At 47.5% G+C, this 12,698-nt stretch overlaps 1 protein-coding gene across 11 annotated transcripts in view; it reads right to left on the reverse strand.

Moving 5' to 3' along the window:
• DAG1 (dystroglycan 1) overlaps window positions 1-11,327 on the reverse strand; it is a 64,407-nt gene extending 53,080 nt beyond the window's left edge. For 3 of the 11 annotated variants that reach the window (XM_023547726.2, XM_064274532.1, XM_064274531.1), the window contains exon 1: window positions 3,047-10,781. The gene's annotated coding sequence lies outside the window, so the exon portion shown is untranslated. Of the gene's footprint in view, window positions 1-3,046; window positions 10,782-11,071; window positions 11,180-11,236 lie in introns of those variants that run through there. The other 8 variants (XM_064274538.1, XM_064274537.1, XM_064274533.1 and 5 more) reach the window with 7 other exon arrangements.
• Window positions 11,328-12,698: the final 1,371 nt, after the last annotated feature.

Raw genomic sequence — 12,698 nt, forward strand, 5'->3', positions numbered from 1 at the left:
AAATTATAAGTTACCCAGTAAGAAAGTCATATGGGGGAAAAAATAAGTATATGGATTGCTCTTTGAAAACAAAGGGGCTTCTCACAACAGGCATGCATTGCTATTAATAACCCGAACAGAAATAAATATTATACCAAAAAAGAAAACAAAGCACTTTCCAGTTAATTCTGAACTCACTTGGCAATCTTGCTGGTCTATACTCTTGTACTTCACAGGTAAGGTTTGAGAAAACAGACCTGGGCACGTCAAAGAATCTCCAAAGAAACTTCCTTAAAATCTAAACAATGTCATCTAGTTAACAGCAACCATGACCCTCAAACTATTATAGTTCTTTACTCATTATGGAGGTTGGGGGAGGGGGCGTGTTGCCAGGGGCCACCCTGCCGTGGCAAGAAGCTGCCATCACTCAAAAGCGCCCTCAAGTAGTCAAGCTAGAGCAGCTTTCTGGGAGGTACCAATGACTCATGTTAAATTTTCTTATTTGTGTTTTATAAAGATATTTGAAACATACAAAATAACCTATTATGTCAGTAATTATAAAGCATAATTTAAAAAACCCAAGAACCCATCACTCGACCTAAGAAACATGCCCAGCTTTCATTAAATAGCAGACTGTTAATTTACACCAAAAAAAAAAAAAAAGGCAGATGTAATAATAACAAGTATAAATTATGGAGGGCTGCCAGGCACCCTGCGGACACCTTACTAGTGACCCATCATTTCCTTCTCAGCAGCCTATGGCGAGCATACTACGTCCCCATTTCCTGAGGCTAACAGGTCAAGAGCCTTACTTAAGGCCGAGCTAGGACAGTAGAGTCACAGGAGACTCAGTACCACTGGTAGGTTCTTTCCTCAGACCCAGGTTTCTACCTCTGAGGACACTCAAGTGTTTTCATTGCCCAGTCCCATCTGGCTTATGCCAAAAATCTTACCCGTCTTGCCAAAAACCAAGGGCAGACCTCACCTCTCGGGAAGTCATGATCTAAAATACCACAGTATGACCAGGCCTTATCTAAAAGAAGATGCTTTCTTTAGAAAATTCAATACCATCTTATAACAAGTGCTGGCATTTGCAGTGTGATCGCATCATGGCGAGTGCGTTTTATTCCTTTATTTAATCAAAACAAAACACCACCCCCAAGCCTAAAACAGGGAAAGAAATGTATCACTCTGCTCAGGCAGAAGGATAAGACAGGATTTTTTTTTTTTTTCTGTAATAAATGAAACAAAAAAAAGGTGGGGGGAAGTACCAATGCCAGCTGCTCCTTTCACAAGACACTTCCACGGGAGGCAGAGAAATTGTACATATTGAAGCATCATCAAAAGAATGGAATTTTTTACTCACAAGATCAAGTTCCAGGATCATTCTATCTGGACTTTAAGGGAACAAATTCCCCACCAGCCATCCATGCCATCACATGGCTCTAATGTAGAGAAGCCTTTTGACAACTTCAGGGGGGTCTCACCAGGACTTCTCCACACCCTGCCCCACCACCACCAGCTTGCTCATCTACCCTTCACAGAAGTATAACATCTGGTCACACATCCGGCTCCCTGAAAAAGCAGGGGCCAATGGTCTCTATCTGTCTACTCACAGAAACCGTAAGTACCTCACATTTTTTTTCCAGGAATACAACTGGCCTGGGATCAGGAGAACTGCCCCAAGGTAAGGCATGGGCAAGGCAGCTTGAACTCAGGGGAGAGCACCCATATGTAGAACAAATTTGTTTTTAAAAAAGCTGAGTCCCTGTGGCTTCCCCTACCTGGAATTTCACATCTTCAACCAGTTCAAAAATTAAGGCCGAAATAACAACAGCAAAAAAAAGATTAACCGTACACTTTTCAGTGGATTCAGAACATAGGAAAGGCCTCAAGGGAGTGCCTAGCTTCCTGTGACTGTGAACTCAGTTGTCCATGGGAGCGGCAAGCCTGGGTCTCCAAATATGGCCTCGAATATCCTGCAAAAGAAACCTCAGGCCTGTGAAGGGATCCACAAAAATGCTCATCAAAAGCTGATAAAATCAGAGGGCAGATCTGGGGCAAACAAAGCATGAGCAGTGGCCCTTGGAATACTCCTGGGTGGCAGGGAAGGAAGCATGGAAGAAAACAAGGGCTTGCTGGGCTGCCAGTCCCTCCAGCCCCAAAGACCACAGCAGACCGGACACAGAGGCCAAGGCAGGCCTGACACTGAAGCGGAGGGCCCTCCCAAGGCTACAGCCCACAATGGGCCCCATTCTCCCAGGAAGCCCGGTGGAGGGAGGCAAGAGGGGAAGCCAGGACATTCCTCCACCCCCTCACACTGAGGGAAAGGGCACGGGCAGCCCGGGGCATCAGAGGCCTGCACAGGAAGAAAGTATGCGCAACCATCTTCCTCTCCAGCTGCTAGAATCAAACAGGAACCCTGAGAAAATCAGAAGAGACCTGAGGTACCATGTGATTAAATCAAGTGGGCTGGCCAGCGTGCCGAGGCGTCCCCTATCTAGTCAACAATGCCCAACTAGAAGGAACGAAGCTCAGGGCTTTGAGGAGACCGGGGACCCCACAGGCCCTGCCAGCTCAGGACTGGCACAGCAAGCAGAAGAATCAATTTCTTCTGCTAAGAATTTCTTCCCTACGCCAACGAATCCAGTCACTTTTTAAACTACTTTTAAAACAGGAAAAAGCACATTTTCAGACTGACAAGCACAGTGTATTAAGTCTATACTGCTGACCCTTCTGACAAAATATTGTGATCTTTTCCAGGTAAGCAAAAGCAACATCCAGTAGCACAAACCCAGCGCAGGCGAGAGTGAGTCAGGAATCCCACTGTTATCTATTTGTGACTTTAATGAATTCTATTTTTAGATCTTTAATAAAGAGCTTCTCTTCTAGTCTCCTACCAAATTTCTCCACAAGGCAATTCAACCTTTCCAACACCGCTCACAAATCTAAAAATACAAAAGATACTTCTTCAGTCAAAACTCACAGAAGCGGTACAGCAGAGTTCTCTACACTTCCTCATTTCCCCCCAAGACCCAGAATCCACCCCTGCTCAAGGGCTACTCACCAGGCTGGGCTCCATCATTAAAAAATCAGCAAGCGAGGCTCCCTGAGGTCACGTGTACACAAGACAGGGAGATGAGACGCATGTTTTATGGAAGTATTCCACAGTGAAATAACGGCCCAGAAAGCAGAGTCCCAGGTTCTGATCAATAGCCAAATAAAAAGGAAATGTTATTTGGAATTCCATTATTGATTACACCATTTTTCTTGGCAAAAACTGGCTAGAGAATCAACCTAGCCATGGACAACAACTGAGCTAATTAAGAGAGGAGTTTATACCAACCAAGGCGAAACTGGTTCAGTTCTTCCACAGATAGTCTGGGGAATCTTCTAAAGCAATCCCTTATCAACCCTGGGTGCCTGGTAGAATGCTCGGAGCACGATGAAGAGGGAAAACAGAGATGACCAGAACACCCACAAAAATCAAATGAGAAACACCTTTCGATTCCACTATTCTGTTTCAATGCATATATAGTATATACCAATTATTAGAAAGAACTCTGTAAGAGTTACCTCTTGCTTGTATATTTCCACACTCCATATATAAAAACTTAACATCCACAGAAATGAAGAGCAGACGACAATACAGAGAACCAAACTGGGCACTGGCCCCTGCTTCCCTGCATCCTTCCAAATGCTCCACCAGTCCTTGAGCTCCCCCCAGCTGGCACACTCCTCTGTATTTCGCGTAGGGCCGTGACTGTCTCAGGAAGAATGAATCTGTGGTTGCACACATAACCCACAGTGCAGGGAACACTGAGACTGGGTCTCTAAGCAGCTATAAAAATTTCAAATCAATGCAAGCCACAGAAAAGGGACTGGGGATAATGTATATACAGTGCTTAAAAATAAAAATCAATAAAAACCTGCCTTACTTGACTTTACAGATATACTCCTGCAAAACTGTAAGTCACATCCCATTTTTTTATTTTGTCAAAAGCTTTACATATACTTAATATAACAATGATATGTAAAAGATTCTAGAAAAAGCTTTATGCACAAAGATGTTAACTGCAACATTATCTATTACAACCAAAGTAAGAAACAACTGTCTAAGAACTAGGGGCAGGTTAACTATTAGAAATGTATTTATAGAACAAACTTCATCTATAATGCTAGAAGGGGAAAGACTGGATGAAAATTATCTATACTCTGACCTAACTTCAGTAAAAACGCTGCTCAAGGGTTATCTCTGGAGGATACCAAAACCAAAACCAAACCAAACCTGTTGCCGTCAAGTCGATTCTGACTCATAGCGATCCTACAGCACAGAGAACTCCCCCATAGGGTTTCCAAGGAGCAGCTGGTGGATTCAAACTGCCCACCTTTTGATCAGCAGCTGTAGCTCTTAACCACTATGGCACCAGGATTTCCAGAGGACACTCAGGAATCAGGAAATAATGGCTGCTTTTTTTTTATAGGGAAGGGTAGTATGGGCTATGGGGAGAGGGTGGAAGGAAGAAGCTGTTGCCCTACATAATCCTGTTGAACTTTTTGAATTTGTACCATGTGTTGGCATTTCCTATTCAAAGAAAGAATAAAACTGGGCAACAAGGGATTTTTCCTTTCCTTTCTACTTGTATCTGTCACATTTCTTATTTTAAATATGTTATTTGATACAGCTTTTCCCCCATTATAAGCATCTTAAAATTCTGAGATTAACCATTTTGCCAAGTACATGATTACCCATCATCTTTCTTCTGCAGACATCTCTCTTTTCAGTTACCTTACCTCACTTTCTAGTGCAAGGCTGCTTTAAAAAGCTTTATCTTCCTGGAGAGCAGAGACCCTACAGGAAAAGAAGGAACCAAAATTGGTGACTATCCACAAATGAAACAGAATTATGCCACAACGACCAGCCCGAAAGGAAGTGCAAAATGCCACTCAGTCTCCTGCCCACACCACTAATCAGTCACTCTTCTTTGCCAAAGGTCACTACTACGAAAATGGAATGTTTTCTGTACAGAAGACCCAATAGTCAATCCAAGACCAAAAATAATAAAGTTTCAGATACAAAATTAATTCCAATGTCTATATTTTAGACAGTGCTTTAAAAACAATTAACTCAAAAAGGTGTAACTGATTCCGTTCTGCCTCCTAGTTCCTTGCGCAGCGCCTGGGGTCTTAAAACTTGCAAGTGGCAAGGCGCAACAATTGGTCTCTATTTGCCTGGAGCAACGGAGGAAGGAGAATCAGGAATAGGAGGAGGATATGGAATGTGTGGCTAATTGCTTTCATAAACAAATGCCTCCTTTGCCATGAGACCAGAAGAACTGGATGGTGCCTGATTACCATTACTGAACAATCTGATCAAAAATTCCATAGAAGAATCCTGATCAAAAGGGGAAAAATGCCTAACAGAGTTTAAAATTCTCATGGACTCCAGACTTTCTGGATCCACTGGGGCTGAATGAACCCTAAAACTATTGACCTGGGATAATCTTTAAACCTTTAACCAAAAACAACCCCTAAAGTCTTCTTTAAACCAAAGAATAATTTAGCATGATTAGTAAAGAACGCCTGCCTTGACCATTGCGCTCTTTAAGAACTATATGGGATCAAACTGACCACAGCAACTCGAAAGATTAGATAGGAAACTCGGGGGACAGTGAGTTTATGTTTTTGGAGGAAGAACAATTTGGAAAGGAAGGATAAGGATGGGTACACAACTTAAAGAATACAATGTTGCTGAATTGTACACACAGAAACTGTTGAGTTGGTACGTGTTCTGCTGTTGGGTATCCTCGACAACAAAAATAATTTTTTTTTTAAAAAATGGGGTAACTGAGAAGCAAAATCTCAACACTATTGAATACAACCCATGATATGGAAGACAAGGACATTCTGTTAAAAAAGTGATTTTTTTTAAATATTCAAATGGCTGTTCTCATTAAGATCCTGCTTTTAAAACATAAATATAAATTAAATAAACACAGTGCTAGAGTTTCGTTCAGATTTCTAACACTCCAACATAGCACAGCTTCACCAACTCATAGACACCCTCAGTCTATGACCTTGTACCACTACGTCCCATCTATCTCTCCACCTGGACCCATAGTAAAGGTAAGAAAACGCTGAGCTATCAAACCTAAAAAATGGGAAACCCTGTTTGTTAAGGCTAAATTAAGCCCTCTGCCTGGTGTAATTTTGTAAACTACTCTAAAAATTTCCTTATAGAAGTTGCTATTTGAGCATTATTACTAATAATCAGAATGGAGGCTATCAAAAGACAAAGCGGGTTATGTGACCCCTAGGAACCAAACCAAACCCATGGCTGCCAAGTTGATTCCAACTGATAGTGACCCTAAAGGACAGAGTAGAAATGCCCCTAAAGGGTTTCCAAGACTGTAAATCTTGACAGAAGCAGACTGTGGTGTCTTTCTCCCGCAGAGCAGGGGTGGGTTCAAACTGCTGACCTTTCAGTTAGTAGTCGATCGCCTTAACCACTGCACCACCAGGACTCCTTGTGAATCCTAGGAAGATAGCTTTGATACCCAAAGACAAGAACATACAAAGACCTACTGAGAAACGGCCAAATTAGTAACCAGTTTTATTATTTAAAACCGCTATAACCTTACTCCAAGGGGAAGTATCTCCTGGCCTGGAGTACCTGTCAACATCGAAAATGCAGAGAAAAATGGAGGGTTAAGAAGCAAAGCACAACATTGACAAAGGTGCAGAAACACTCCTTATTTGTGCAGGGGGGAGACAACTTACTCCAGAAAAGGATAAGGAAATCCCTGACCTACACAAAGCACAGCACTGAAACATGCTACTTGAATTTATTCCCATTTCACATTCCCTTGAGGTTCAACACTTGCTCTCTAGGCCCCATATGGGGACTCTTTGATGTTCACACCAATATTTCTTACTTTCCCTGATATTATGAAAGCCTCCAGCCCCCAGTCATGCTCTACACTGACTCAGTCTATATGACACACAAGGGAACCCAACTAGTCAATCAAATTTTTCATTGCTGACTTCCTACGTGGGCTAGAAAAAATACACAAACCTCACTCTTATTTTTGACCATCCACAAAATGGTTCTATCATCACTTGCCATTCAGTTAGGCTAGTTGTATGGCTCTTATCAAGAAGGCCACGACCAAAATAAACCCAACTCAAAAACGAAAGCACAGGCAAGGGGGTTCCGACTTTGCATCACCATGGACCACCCTCGGTTTGCCCTACACAGCTCAAACCTACAAGCCAATGGCGCGTCTTTCAAAGGGTACAACCTAAAGCCACATCACCTACCCTGATTCTCTGAGTCTCTCAAGGTGGAGCTATTTTTAAACACACTGGTCCCCTGCCCCACCACACTAAATCCTATCTCCATCATAAGTACCCCTCTTCCTCACCATTACCTTCTGCCACCCTGGTCTGCCTCCTTCACCTGCACCCCTACGAAAGACTCAAAACTGGTCTCCTGCCTTCTCCACCCCTTCCTGCCAGGGGCATAGGTACCACCCTACCCTACTCAGAATTTCTAGGGGCTACTCGCTGGCCCACCTTGGCTTTCAGGTCAATCTTACGCCCCACTCTTCCCCAGGGGACAACTCCTCGGGCTCTAGCCTATCCACCCCTTGGTCCTCAGACGTGTTATGGTCTTCCGCTCCTCCACCCTCTTCTGCTCACCTTTTCTACTAGTCTCGCCTGCCTGCCACAAAGGCTGGCTCAAATCTTCTTATTTGCAGCCCGGGGGCCTTCTTTATTCCAAGTCATCTTATGTCTTCATCTTCTTGCTATCACCTCCTGCCCCTTCCACTCAACAGCAGGGCCCTGCTGGTACCAGCACTATTCAGGCCCAATGTCACTGAACTGACTCATCTTGAACCTTCTTGCCCTCTTCACCCCACTGCTGATCACTATCCTCATTTGGGTCCACTATCTCCCCACTGGACCACAACAGCAACCAACTGTCCTCCAGTCCAGTCTCCACACTAACACTGAGGGCTCGTGTTTTAAAACCAAGAGGTGATTCCACCACAGCTGTGCTCTAAGACTTTCAAAGTTTCCTGTTCCTATACAACTCCAAACTCCTCCATGTGACATTCTGGCCCCAACCCAATTGAACACACAGAAAAGGTGATCATTTTTCTCCTCCCACCCCTAACCTCTTTTCCTCCCAAGGTGTGACCTTCCTTTGCTACTCCTTCACCAGTCAAACCATTAACCCTTCTTGAAGGTCCATCTCAAATACAGGCTCCTCCCCTAAAGTGTGCCTTCCCTTGGCTTAATTCAGCATAGTCCCCACAGCACCTGCACAGGCCCCAGAAAGGCTCTGATGAGCCCTGGTTCCTGGGAATAGTCCTTTACAGTGTGTTTCCAGAGTTCCATTGTCGGGCTCTTATTGTCCTGCCTCTCTACCCATCACCAGACACCTAGGCTTGATCTTCAGCCAGAGAAGCACCCAACTGAGGCCATTCTGTCAGTTTGATGCAAAAGAAATGCAGATGGGTGTAACGAGATATTCAATCTGGGTTCAAATTCTGACTCTGCAACTTGATGACAGCTGTGTGACCTTAAGTACGATCAGTCTTCCGTGACTCAGTTTCCTTAGCCTCTGCATAAAGGGTTTTCATAATCAGTAATGATAGTGCACACAGAACAGGCACACAGGTGGGCCTCAAATACAGCTGCCCTGCTTCATCAAATCACCAGCCTAAGGAGTAGCAGAGGCTAGAACGGCTGTGAGGTAAAGGACTGAACATCCCCTCATTTGCCTCAATAAAAATGAATACACATTTACTCTCAGCGGTTAAGACATCTGCCCTGCCCAAAATGAAATGCAATGTCCCACAGGTTGAGGTGAGAGATAAGTTTTTAAGCAATCAAGTGCCAAGTCTCTCCTTCTGCAGGCAACTATCCCAGTCTATTTGACAAAATGGCCCCAGTGTCTCCCCAGTTCCACCATTCTCAATGTTGAAGAGACACCAGCAAACTTGCATGGCAACCACATCTGGCTCCAACAGTAGAGGTGGTTCAAATCTTTGGTCATACTTGGTCTCCCCCCACACGTTTCTGAATGCAGGCTCCTCCCCTGTCCTGGCTTGGCATCCCCTCTGCTCTACCTTTTCTGCCTCTCTTCTCAAATCGTTCCTCCTCCCTCCCATCTCTCCTCTGCTGGCTGATCTCCCTGCTAGATGTCCTGACGCCCTCCCCTTCCCACCATTCTGTGGCCACCAACAAGACCTTTCTAAACACAAGTCTGGATCATGCTACTCCACTGATTAAAAGCCTTCCCTGGCTCCTGCACCTCGATTACAAGGCTAAAACTCCTGATTGCAACCAGCAAAGCCCCAGGTTCCCACTTGCCAAGCTGGAGAACTCACTGGTGCTATTTTAGGAACGTGTGTACATGTGGATCCCTATGTCCACACCTCTCTATTCCCCAACTAATTCCTGCTAGCCCTGCAAGCTACGACTCAGGAATCCCCTCTCCTCAGGCTCCCGAAGCACCATGTGCACACACTCAGTGGGCAGACACTGTTAATCACTGGATCCTCCATGTCTGCTGCCCTCCAAACTGAGTTCCTTAAGGGCAGAACCAGTCTCTCTTATGTGGGTCGCCAGGACCTACCAGAGAATTTGGCACATAGTAAAGCCAAACATTTATTAAATGAATGAATGCATTTCACCAAATCAATTTTTCAGAATAGTGAGAACTTGCCCTCTGCCTCTTTCAACAGAGGCACATATCAACACAGCTTTCAAGTTCAAACCAAATGTTTGTTACCTATATAGTTCTGCTTACTCCTACCTTTAAGCAGAACTATAGGTTACTCCTACTTTTAGACTGTATCCCAGAGGCCTGGTACAGGCTCCCACTACACATCCAACTCTTCTTAAATATGATTTCTTCATGAAACCACTCCTCAGCCTACTCTAAGCACACAGGACATGAGTTCTTTCCTAGCTCCAAAGCAAACAAAGTTCAATTTAACTTATCAAGAGTCAAACTATGGATTTTTATACCTCCAAAAGATGTTAAGATCAAATTGTTTTTTAACACAGACATTCCAAAATTATCACAATGTCTCTCAACTGTAAGCACAGAACAACTTGGTAGAATTACAATACCCAATCTACACTAGAAATTCCAAAACACCTGGAAGCACATCCAGCTCTTTATCTGGACTTCTGTCCTATAAACACCACACTCCCTTCACAGAGTCTGGGTTCCATGCCAGGAATCACCTCTCCGAGCTTATTTAGGGAAACAGCAGGCTAGGCTCTTAAGTTAGACCTCTAGGCTATAAACGTGTTGTCCCAGGCTCTAGCTCCGACCAAGGCAAATTACAAAATCACTATTAAAACTAATTCTGAAGTAACAATTTACTCCTGCCTCTCAAGTTACTGAGAGCAAAACATGCATTTTAAATCACCAGTTGACTTTGTTAGAAATTAACTTGGAATTATAATAAAAGGATTCTGAACCCAAAGCGCATTTTCTCTGGGGACATCCTCCAAAAATACCCGTGCGTGAAGCCTGGTCCTACAAATACCAAGGGAAAAGGTGAAAAGACAGCAAACTTCCGAAGAACGTCAAGTGGGCGGGAGGTGCGGGGGACCCAAGAGTAAGTGCAGAACCGAACAGCGGTGGCGGCGGCACCCCTCCTTGCCTCTGGCGGGGGCTGAAAACCCCATCCTCTGGCTCCGGCCCAAATGGGCCGCGACCCCCGCTGGAAGCCCAAGAAGCCGCCCACAGGCCGCGCACGCCCGCGGCGGATGAGCAGGCCCCGCGTTCCCGGGAGCGCGGGCTGGGCTGAGGCCTGGCTCAGCGCCGCGGCGCGCAGCCCGGGCCGGGTCGGCCAGCGTCCCGAGCCGTCGCCTGCAGGGCCGAAAGCAGAGGGGCGGTTCCGCCCGGACCGCGCCGCCGCCTCATCCGCAAGGACGTTCACGGCCGTGTCTCCGCCCCGGGCCGACCAGCGAGCAGCAGCAGGTGTTCCGCGAAAGGCCCGGCCAGCGGCGCGGGTGGCGGCCCGGGCAGCCAGGCACGGCGGCAGGGGACCGGCGGCGCACTCACCGAGCGCCTGCGGGCGGGCCGCGGCAAGTGCCTGCTCCTCTGGGCCGCAGGACGCCGCCACTGCTCCCCGGGGACTCGGTGCTATGCCGCCGCCGCCGCCGCCGCTACCGCCACCGAGCCAGAGGAGCGCGAGCGCCGCGCCGCAGCCTCCGCGCGAGCACGTACCGGGCGGTGAGAGGGCGCCGAGCGCGAGGGCGGGGCGCGCGGCCGGAGCCTAGCAACCGCCTGACACGCGAGTGCCGCAACCAATCCCGCTGCCAGCTCCGCGCGGCGCCGACCGGCCGTCCGCGCACTACCCGCTTTTGCCAGCGTCCGCCGCCCCGCAGCGCGCCGCACCCGCGCATAGGCCCCGCCCCCGATCCCCCCCTGCTGCTCATTGGCTGGCCACGCCCCCCGCCCGGAACCCACGCCCCGTCCTGGGAGCTCCTCCCCCGAGTCCTACCAGGTCGGTCCCCGGAACACGCCCCAGCCAGTCCCGGTCTCCAGGAGCCCTCCGGACCGGGGTGGGGGAGGGGCACTCCGCCCAACCTCAGGCCTTTGAGCCTCTGAAACGCGTACGCTACCGAGGGCCACTGGGCGATAAGGCTCAGAACCGGTCCGGCCACAACTGGCCCTCGGCTGCGTTGGGCCCTCCTAGTTTCCCCCGAACTCCAATCAAGAGACATCATTTCTAAGCCGTGAAACAATCAGGAAGCGTCCTCTGAATTGGGAAGGATGACGGCCTCGCTGCCCGACCCTTACACGGGTGGGGAAACTGAGGCCAGGGCCGGGAGAGGGGGAAGCTGACCTCTCTCCGAGGGCTTTGCCCACAGCAGGCCAGAGCGTGCAAGAAGCGCCTCGGGCCTGACCCCGGTCCCCTCTCCCTGCCCGGAACGCCTGGAATCCGATGCCTCCTCAGGCGCCTGAAATAGCTCTGACCACTGGCGCCGGTCAATCACTCCCTATGGCCCGCATTCTTTCTGGGGGTTGGGTAATAAGGGGCAGGGGTTACTGCTGGGCTCCTTTCTCCGTCAAACGAAGGTCATCAAAGCGCTCTAGCCCTCCCCAGCGCTTACCTGCCGCCCCCCACCCCAGAGGACCCGAACCTGTCAGTTACTGAATGGGGTTGGGACCTGTGGTGGCCTCTGAGCCCCCTGGTCCACAGATATCGGGCAGGATGGGTCCATTCCCTCCGGAGCCTGTGGCCAGACTGAATTCTGGCCAGGACACTTGTCCAGGAGCACATTGTGAACACAGAACTGTTCACTGCCAGAGTTTGGCCCTGAATCCCAGACAGTTCTGGATCTCCCATACTTTCTCCTCCTCCTCAGGAGAGTGTGGGAGAAGGAACTTTCAGCAAGAGTAGAAAGGAATGTCCTGCCTACCAAACAGACATATCTGTTTGCGATTTTTTATGTTTAAGCGTGTAAGCTCCAACCGTCTTTCACAGAGACTAGAAAAGAAAGGAACTGAAAACCAGGAAAAGATCCCAAATCATCCCTTAGATGTATTTTCACAGATAGAACTTTCTCTTTAGCTCAGACTAGGGATTGTACTTCCCACCAGTAGACTTACAGAACTCAGCCATAAGCCAAAACTTCTGGGACTACTTTCTGGACTGTATAGACTTCCAGAAATGACTTCCTTG

The sequence above is a fragment of the Loxodonta africana genome, chromosome 22 (assembly GCF_030014295.1).
Source record: "Loxodonta africana isolate mLoxAfr1 chromosome 22, mLoxAfr1.hap2, whole genome shotgun sequence".
In the NCBI taxonomy this organism is placed as follows: Eukaryota; Metazoa; Chordata; class Mammalia; order Proboscidea; family Elephantidae; genus Loxodonta; species Loxodonta africana.